This window comes from Lathamus discolor, chromosome 6 (genome assembly GCF_037157495.1).
Source record: "Lathamus discolor isolate bLatDis1 chromosome 6, bLatDis1.hap1, whole genome shotgun sequence".
NCBI lineage: Eukaryota > Metazoa > Chordata > Aves > Psittaciformes > Psittacidae > Lathamus > Lathamus discolor.
In genome coordinates, this window is record NC_088889.1 from 44,037,662 (window position 1) to 44,048,465 (window position 10,804).

Below are 10,804 nucleotides of genomic sequence, written 5' to 3' on the forward strand. Positions count from 1 at the left end.
CTCTCCTTGAAACAGCAATGGCCCGCAGTGGGAGCTCTGGTAATCCTGGGTGCTCTGGTATATCAAGGTGAGTGACAGTTATTAGCTTAGTAAAAGGTAAGTAAAATTAGATATTGTGCACATCATAATACGTAGATGAAGATATCTTCAGCAGAATCTGCACTTTCTGCCGTGCTATGGCCTGGCTTCCCTAAATCAGAAATTAAAAAGCTGTTGTTTAAATATTAAGAAAGTAAAAGAAGCCAGACTATTCTATGTGCTATTTAATAAACATGCGCAGTTTCTGCACTTTCAGAACGCGCAACTGGGTTGTGAAAGTTTGCAATGACAAAGTGGAGCATCTCTGCAGCTAGAGAAAATATATGACAAGATTTGATCCATAGAGGAAATAGAGGTGCTGAATCAAGTCTGCTACACCATGACAAATCACAGTTTAATTTCCATGTGTATTGACCACATGCAGAATTAACCTGGTTTGCTTACAATGGGTTTCTAAAGTCATGGCTGCTTTCTTAGTTTTGAGTAATGCTGGATGAGATAAGCAGTGTACTTTGAGAGGAAAATATCCAAAATATGTTCAATGGCTATCAATAAGACACTGAAGTGTCTGGTAGAGTAGATATGTGTTGTATCAAATGATCTGCCTAAAGTCTTGCCTATTTGCTCGAAAAATGTCATCTTTCGTAAAAAATGTTTCAGCTTTATTAACAAATAAAATACTTTTGTAAAAAAAGATAATATCTGTCAAAATAATTAACTATCCATATACACAAATAACAAGCAAGAGAATGAATATATGTATATGTGTGGCTGGGTGCTCAGGTGATGTGCTTGGAAGTTTTGTACAACTGAAATCTTTTTCTTCACTTACATAACAAAAGCCAGAAGTTGCCAGTTTTCAGGGCATTAGTTTTTGTAACAGGAGTATAAAAGATTTCTAAGTTACTTTTCTCACATGAAATCCATTTTAAATAAATTTATAAAATAAATAATTATAATATCTAATATATATTATATATTAAATAAAAACCATAAATAAATGTAACAGTCCAAATTAGGGGGATAATATTCCTTATGTAGTACAACAGCTTCATGTAGTCAAATATTAGTTTTTCATATTATTGATCTCTATTGTAATAAGATTAAGATTTTATATGTTCTTCCTTTCACAAAGGGTTAGGGTTAGGGTTAGCTTGTTCTACAGTGGATAGATCAGTATCCAGCAGTTGTTTATAACAGATGTTGTCAAGGTTTTTTTCAAAAAGATAAAATGCCTTTTCACTTTTAAATTCTGATCATACGGGAACCTCTTGGTCAAAAGCACAGGGTATAATTTGAAAATGTTCCAAAATTTTAGCTGCCAGTCAGTACTGTGCACACTAATCTCGGCAGCAAAAGACATGGAAGAAAGCAGAACAATCTAAAATGCCTCTTTGTCTTTGAAGCCAATCTCCTGTATATTTTACTTAGTTCTGTGAAGTAAAATATGTAGCACCAATAAAGTAGAAGTACAGGAAAACCTGAAAAATAAGCAATGTTTTATAATTATTTCCTGTTGTATTCTTCTTAAGAATTATAGTTTTTCAGCAGCTGTCAGCACTGTGTAAATAACACAGTCATTAATTTAGAAGGTTTTAAGCCAAGGGAAACATATGAAAATAAATATGATAATGAAGGAACCTGCTTTCCTTTATCAACTTTGCCTTCATGAACAAGCAACAAGAGTTGCCAGAGGAAAGAGTAGGAGTGTTATAAGCAGGTCTATAAAAAGACTTTTTTGCCTTTCGAAAAACGGAAAAATAATCTTTCGCTCCTCATTTCTCTGTTGTTCCCCTACATTTTACCAATGCAGCCACTTAGAAAGACCAATCCACCAGTCTTAACACACAACAGACATGGTTATATATACCACAACACTAAAAGTGTTAGTGGGCATTGATCACTGTGTTGAACTTTGCCAGTCATTCGTGCGCTTTCATTATGCTGGAATGGCTTCTGCTAAGAGATTTCTAAGCACTTTTTCTTTATTTTCCAGTCCCAGTCTGGCTCCCTTGCTATATTTAGTGTGCTCCAGGTCTTCTTTTACTAACAGAAATAATAAAAATATTCCATATCTCTGAGGAATTGTTTTAAAAGGTTTTATTTTTCATGAGTTTAACTTCCTGAATCTGTTCTTAATCCCCTACTAAGTGTTGTTAGCAAGTATTAGCCACTAAGATTAACTGTAATGTGTAGGCTTTTTTTAGTATCTGCAAATAGCTGTGAGTAATCCCCATTTAGGCATGGATCTAATTCACATGTACTTTCAGAATTGAAGAATAGCATTAGAATGAAAATGAGAATATTTGAGAATTTATTTAAATAAAAATTAATTTGACATGAATATCATTATGTAATCTTATTTTTATGCATATTTTAAATTTTCACTTGAAGGAGTGCAGTCAATAGTAGTTCAGAGAAGTAACTAAAATAGTCAGAAAACATATCTGATTATGCATTTAAAATTGTATTACTTATGTATGTATATTATATGCATGTGGAAGGAAGCTATTTCTTATTTTGTAAGTAATAGCTATAGACAAGATTTTCAATCTCAGTGATTGATAGAACAGTAGAACTTTTCTAATTACCTCAATAGTTTCAGCAATAATTATTATCTTTGCATTCTCCACTAGCTGGAATAAACTAAAAGTGCTTAAAGATTAATACAAGATTAATACAATACACAATAAAACAGGGTTATAGTTTATAGTTATATTAGCCTATTCCTTCTTTATAAGTTTGATAATCTGACTCACCACTACAGCTCTTTACTACCTGTTCACAGAGTATTAATTACTGGTAGCCTGTGGATCTGAAATATACTGGGGTCATAAGAAAAAAAATCCAAACCTATCTATTAACTATTTATGTCTGTGTTTGGCCCAAGGGAAATCAAAACTTAATATATTTTCAAATTTCCCATTATTTAGGGTCTAAATTTTCAAGAATAAATTGAAATATTTTTAAGTACCTGGGCTAATGACCTCTACTTTGCTCTCAAATTTAAATGAGACTCACATCTAATCAAGAACAAAAATCTTGATTCTTTCTGTTACAAAAGGAATTTGTAATGACATGGTAATTGAATTTATTTTCCTGAGGATATCAGCTGAGCACCTTTTACCTGATTCAGAACTCATGTAATACTGTATGGGAATCTGAGACTGTGAAATGAATGCCAGACAGACAGCAGAGCAGCGTGACTGACTGAGGCATGATATTTGCTGACTTACACTTTGTGTAGCCATTTACTGTTGTGCAAAGTGGATACAGATTGCTATGAAACCAGATTTTTCCACCCATGTTTCTGTGAACGAAGTACACAAGGTAAAAGTAACTGATTCGGGCTATAGAGTATGTTGCTAAGTGACCAGCTAGAATATTTGCTTAAGCATTGTGCAGAGATATGGAAGTTGAACTGTGTATTGCAGTTCTGTTGTTCAGGCTTTACTGTCCACAGTTTTTACTTTATAATGAAGGGCTCAAGATAAACCTTAGAATTCCTCAGAGATATATTGATTTGTCAAGATTCAGCCCATGACTCAGAGCAGATCTGTAAATGAGTTAATTAGAACTAAGGGCTTAAAGAGAGATCACTTGCAGATTGGTTTATACTGTACAAGCTAGATTGTGTGCAAATATATACTTTGAAATCACTGTGTTCTAGTTAATTGAATTATGTAGCTATGCTAGAATAAATTAGGAAATGTATATAATTTTTTTTTTAATCTAAAATTTAACATTTTGAGACACCGACATATTTAGTAAGTGAATAAAAAAGTCTGTCGCTGCTCTTTCCCCCCCTTCACTCCCCCCCCACCTTTTTTTTTTCCTCTATTGAAATGAAATCCTAAGCTTTTAGGCAAAAAACGAAGAAAGGAAAATGTTCTATCAATCAGCCCCATACTCTAAAATAGCTAACCCTGCTACACAGAACAATTAAATACACTGGATGCTTTTGAATATTCAAATGTATCTCTTTCATATTGATCTGGACTATAAAAATAAGACCAAGTATTTTTTGTAGTTACTGGCTTGTATTAATAAAATATATGATCAAATATTTAAATAACTGCAGTATGAGAGAAAAGCAGCAAAATCTTTCTTTCTGAATGACTGTTCACAGTACTTGTGAATCCAGTAATAGATTTATATCACATCTTTATGAATTGCAGTATATGAAATAATTTTCAAAACACTAATAGGAGGAAAATATAATCTATATAAACGGCATGGTGTTAAAATTATCTTCAGTAAAACCCTCAAATATTTTAGAACATCACGTGGAATAGCTCTTTGTACAGCTTAACAGTGCTAGCAGCACAGTTTTTGCAGGGAGTTAGCAGAAACCTATTTCACTTCTATCCACTAGGTGGTCGTTTTATGTCCATGCGGTGACGAGGCTTAACACAACCAACATATTTCTCAACCAAATCTATTTTGTTAAAAAAGCCACATTACATTAACTGAATATTTTTTCCAAGAAAAACCTAAGATTAATATATTTTTTCAAATATTGTTAATAAACCAGAAAAAATAATCAGATTCAAATTACAGTTCAATTTCCATTTTTAGAAATTCAACTGTTCCCATTGCATTTTTGATACTTTTACTATGCAGAAATCACAGTTTGAATTACAGTTACTGTATGTTTATATGTTAATGTCAGGTCTTTGTACCTGATTTGGTTTGTATACAGGATCAAACATTTTGATGATTTAATATTAGTCATTTCTATTCTACTATTAACAGTTTTCAAAGATTCAGAAAATAAATTATATTTTTGAATAATGAAATGATTTGATGATCTAGGCACCTGCAAGCATTTTATTAATTTAGTGGGACATTTTTATTTTGAGTTCAGGGCAATATGCTTATCATGTTCCAGAACATGATAAATTGAGTGTGAGTCTAGGAAACAATTGACAAATACTCTTTTTGGTTTTTTACAATATTTACAATATTGTAAATATTGACAATACTCTGATCTGTAGAAAAAGCTAAGTATGGCTATTATGAGTTACCATAGAAGCTTTAGAATGACAGCTCTGGAGTTCCAGCCCCACATCTCTTACTCAGTCACCTGTAAGTTTGAGCATGACAGAGTTTGGTCTCAGCTAAGTCTCTAATAGTACAGTGTAATTTTACTGACCTGAAAATTTTTGTAATATAACAAATCCCTATAAATGAGACCAGGAAAACATAAGTTTCCTTAGAAGAAGAACATAGCCAGAGTAATTCTGGAATAAACATTCATTTGTTCCTTTGTCCCCGAGAGATTTTAATGAATGCCACGTTTAAAGTTTCCTCCTCTGTAATACACTCCTCTGTATTACACTGAGGCCTTGTTGCATGAAAATTAGCCTTTTAGTTAGAAAACCTAAGAGTGTTTTATGCAGAAATTCTATTGCCATCTTCTGATTAATTGTGATAATAACCAAAAAGTAGATGCCAGTCATCTGGCCAAACAAAAACATAAACCAGTATGTCAAGAGTGCTCTGCACCTTTGTGGATCTTTAAAAAGTGCTTTTAATATTTGTGTGTCATGGTTTAAGCCCAACTGGCAGCTCAGAACCACGCAGCCACTCTCTTCACTCCTCCTTCTTCTTCCTCCCCTCACTCCTGGAGGGATGGGGAGGAGGATCAAAAGAGCAGGTTGAGATAAGAAAAGCCCAATAGCTAAGGTATAGCACAAACCCGCTACTGCTACCACCAGTAATAATAATGATAAGGGAAATAACAAAGGAAGAGAATACAACAGCCCACCACCCACCGACTGATACCCAGCCCGATCTGAGCAGCACTCGGCGCCTTCCAGGTAACTCCCCCCAGCTTATAAACTGGGCATGATGTGCTGTGGTAGTGGTAGTGGCTGTGCTGTAGTTTGGGTCAAGTGTCCTGTCTCTGCTTCCTCCTGGCTTCCCATGCCCCTCCTCACTGGCAGAGCAGAAGGCTGAAAAGTCCTTCATTGGAGTAAACATTAGTTAGCATTGGCTAAAAATATTGGTGTTATCAGCGCTGTTCCCAGAGTAAAGTCAAAAACACAGCACTGCACCAGCTACTAAGAAGGAAAAAAATGACTGATACTGCTGAACTCAGGACATTGTGTAAAAGGTAAAGTTAAAATAGTTTTCACAGTCTCCACCTCTAATAACCAGTGATAAGGTATCTGACAATACATGTCATGTACCATGATAATTTTTTTTAAAAAAGCCTGATTTTTAAAAAATCAAGTACCTTTTCATGACAGAAAGTGTGGTAAACCAGCAAAGCCATTTTAGGTATAGTTTTGTCATTTTAATTTTATTTTCACTATGTATGTTTATGCAGCACCACTGATTTGACTTCTCTGGTGGGGAGAGTAAGGAGAAGGCCTGGTTGGGAAAGAAGCACCAGCAGGCCGCCTATGGGGATTAAATTCCAAGCCTACGAGTTAGCATTAACAGTAATAACAGGGATCCATTAATATTTTGGATGACTTAATTGTACTTACAGTTATTACTAAATCCAGACCTATCACTAATTCCATTAAACTATTTCAGTAAACAATGAGCAACTCTGGCTTCTTAAGCTTGTCTTCCTTGTGTTTTGTCATTTACATAACTGTCCCAGCTAGTCAGTTCCTAGACATTAGTCCTAACACTTCCCAGGTCAGTTCCAATCCAGTTTTCCCATTTCACAGCAGAATACGTTCAGCAGCTCAAATTCCCTAGTTCGTAACCCACCAGTTCCTGTTGCTTATTTCCAGAAAGACTTCAAAGTCTGGAATATACTGTGGATTTCCCTGCTTTCTGGACAAAAATAATCACCTTACTTTCTACCATTTCTTTCTTTGAATAAATATTATTATAAGTAAAATAATAACTTTTTCTAGCCTACATAGAAAGTATAACATTTCCGTACTTAAAGTAGAATTTCTGCTTAGAGTGTCCTGGCAGTACTCAGAAAAACTCTACAATCTGAAAAAATATTTAATGATTTTGAGGGTCATAGACCAAAAATAGCCAGCAACATTTACTGTACATTATTTCCTCTTTGCAAATTAGTTTTCCTAAAATCATTTGCTACATTTTAAAATCTTGCGTTAGGTTCACCTCATTAAAAATGATGCCTACCTAACAGATGAGTACCTATAAGTTTATTCAGTCTCATAGGGCTATATATTTGATATGTCTGTACACTTGAATTAAAGAATGCCCTATATATCAAGACTGATTAAATATTTGTTCTTCATTATGAGTGGCCAACCACTATTCCTGCATTTTATAAAAAAGTCCGGTGGTATTTCTTTCTACTAGCCCCTTTTTGCTCTCCTTATAAAGTTCGTTCCTACCACTGCATTTTAGTCAAAAAGTATTTCCATACATCTCCTAAGGAGATATGTCTTTATGAGTCAGAATTGAATGACTGAAATCTGAAGAATGAACGCTTCAGTCTCTGGGACTAGGCTACAGACGTTATAATTAAGAACCAATCATATTTTGCAGTTTTGTATTCTATGTTCTTATGTAATGGCATGTATTCATCTAGAAAGCTTTTCAGTTCTCTCACTTTTTATTTATGCATCTTTATATAACTGCAGATGAATAGCAGATAATCAGAAATATCTGCGTCTGGTTATGTTCGCATCTAATGCCATGTTCGTTTTCACTTGTTAAGAAAGGATGAAACTTGTTGCAACTGACAGCTCCATTAAAAAAAAAAAAAAAAAGGAAGAGCTTCCATCTTTTGGCCTAACAAGATATACAATTTAAAAAATGAAGGGAGTGATAAATGTATAAATTAAAGTATATATGTAAAAGATGAAATCTAGAAAGCTCCTCTCTTTCTTTCCAAACAAATAGTGAGAATTATGAGATGATTTACAAATCAGTGGGAGACTGAAAAATGTGGGAAAATGCCTTAGCGAAGATCCTATAATAGTCTTTTTATTTTCTCTCTTCAGCGATAAATGTATTTTACTGTGACATATTTTGTTCTTTCTCACATTAAGAAGTTACTCCACATGCACTGCTGAAATCAATAGCTCTGAACATGCTGTAGGTTAAAAGTCCATGTGATTAAAATAGGATTTGGCCCTCAATATGTACTCTTTGAAAATATTGAAGTTACTCGATAAATATTTAAAACTGGAAAAATTACTTGAGAAATAACAAAGCTAGAAACTCAAGTCAACTTTTTCAAGTGATCCTTGAACAACTCTTGTCCCACAGAAAAAAAGTCCTAGGACTACAAGTTACATGCAAAAAGAGCATCTCAGGCACTCCTATTTATGATCATTGTAATTTTAAGAGTAGGGTGTTGTGACGGAGACTCCTGACTGAGCTGTTCCCATGCCTGCTACCAGCTCTACCTTGTAGAATCACAGAACTGAGAATCTGCACAGTGCCCAGTCATAAACATGGGATTTGGGCTTATGAACTGTGTATATGTGATGAGGTTTTGGTAGCAAGGTGGGCTGCAAGGGCCTGTGTAGGAAGAGGTCAAGGGTTACCCTGTGCCAGACACAGCTCTACCTAGCTCAGATGGACCGATCACAGGACACTGTGGAGTGTGAGTGCCTCTGTGAAAACATAATAAAGAAAGGGCAAAAAATGCTGGAGAGGCAGAAAAGTGAGTGAGAAAAAGTGAAAAACTGCTAAAAACACCCATGTCAGAGAAAAATGAGTGAAAGGGGGAACTTGAGGCACTGGGAGCAGATTCTCCTGCAGCCTATGGTGAGGAAGACATTAAAGATATTCACACTGCAGCCCATGGAGAACCCCCATTGGAGCAGCTGGATATTTTCTGAAGGAACATCAGCTCATGGAGAGCCCATACTGGAGCATATTTTTTCCTGAAGGACCATGGAGAGGACCCACATTGGAACAGTGGAGAAGCGTGAAGAGGAAGGAGCAGCAGAGAGGAGCTGTTATATACTAACCAGAACTCCCACTCCCCGTCCCACTACCTATCCCCTCTGCACTGCTTAGAGGGTGGTGCGTAGAGGAACTAGGAATGAAGTAGTGAAGTGGAGCCTTGAAAAAAAGAAGAGGGTGGGAGGAAAGGTTTTGTGATAGAGAAGGCTCAGGGGAGACCTTAATGCGGCTTCCAGTACCTGATGGGGGCCTACAAGAAACATGGAGAGGGACTTTTTACAAGGGCATGTAGTGACAAGACAAGGGGAAATGGTTTTAAACTGAAATAAGGGAGACTTAGACCAGACATCAGGAAAAAGTTCTGTCAAATCAGGCCTTAATCTAAACAGATTGCTATCAGAAAGTCAAACACCCTGTGCAGGCCAGATTTCTGTTTTCAGCTTCTATCAAGAAAGGAGATTTCAGATGATTATAAAGAAGTAAAAATTTAACAGAGTTTATTTTAAGAGACAGTTGAAAACGGCTCCACTATAAATTCAGAAATATAGCCTAAGCAAAGTTTTGAAACTGGCACTTCTTTTTTAAGGCTGAATCTTGTCTGAAATAAAGACTGCTTATATAGAGATGCTGCAGAAGAATATCTATGGATTTTTACATATTTGATATTTAAGATATTTAGATACTTAGAGGTTTTCCTTCTCATATTTCAATTTATACTTTCATGTTTTTGAAATGTATGCTTATAAAAAAAAGCACTACATAGCAACGTAGTATACATCACTAACAAGATCAAACAGCATAAAAGAAGAAATATAAGGATATTATTTAGTGTGCATCACATTTGAGGCAGAACAGCCTTCCTAGATAAAAAGCCTATGTAGTTATCTGAGTTGTAAAGATTGACAGTACTATTTCAGTAAAGTTTATTGTTCATACTATGCCATTACAAAATGTAGTAAGAGATAGAACAAATTTGATTTTGAAGTTGACTTTTTGTGCTCAGAGCATGTGATGAGGGACAATGTTCTGACAGCTCAAGCTTACTCAAGTTTAATGACTGATCTAAATTGGAGCTTGGAGATAAAAGAAATTCTTTAGTGATGCCTCAGTTGTCATTGATTGCTATGAGCAATTTTAAAGCAATTCAAGATGAGAATTGCCAGCTTGGTTCCGAAGGAGAAAAAGTGGTACATAAGATTCAAAGCTGGTGCAAATGTTACTGCATTAAAAAAAAAAAAAAAAAAAAAAAAAAGTTTATATTGCTTGTATATGTAGGTGATAATCACAACTACATATAGCATTATACATCATCAGGGAAAAACATAGTGACATTGACAGAGTATGATGTAAGCAGTAGCTGTGACAGTAAAGACAAAAATGAAAGGCTGGGCACATAGTAAATACAAGCAGCAACAAGATGATGAAAACAAAATATTCTGGGCTAAAAAACCATATGGAAGTTAAGTATAGCGCAGAAGTTCCTCTTCCAAATGTTGATTTCAAAAAGTATTTCTCACTGACAAAATTATTCACATTCTTGCCTTAGTGAAGAGTAAAATATTTTCCATCTAAACTATAATGATTAGTACAGCATGTATTTAAGCCATAATAGTGATAGGGCAAGATAAAATAGTACTTAGCCATGGCTGTGTAGGTGGAGCTTTTACACCACCAGTTTGCCTAGTAAAGTCTCAGATCATAATAAGGATACAAGCTATAACTATGCTGTTCTTTCAGAAGTTTTGGAAGCTGTGTATTTTCAGTATTGCTGTGTCTTCTGAAAAGCACGCTTCAAATCCAAAAAGTTGTCTCCTGAGCAGTATATTCAGACCCAACAGGCACACTTAAGCACATGGGTTTCACGCAGCAAGGAACATCCTTAAGCAATGTTTGGGTCTCACTG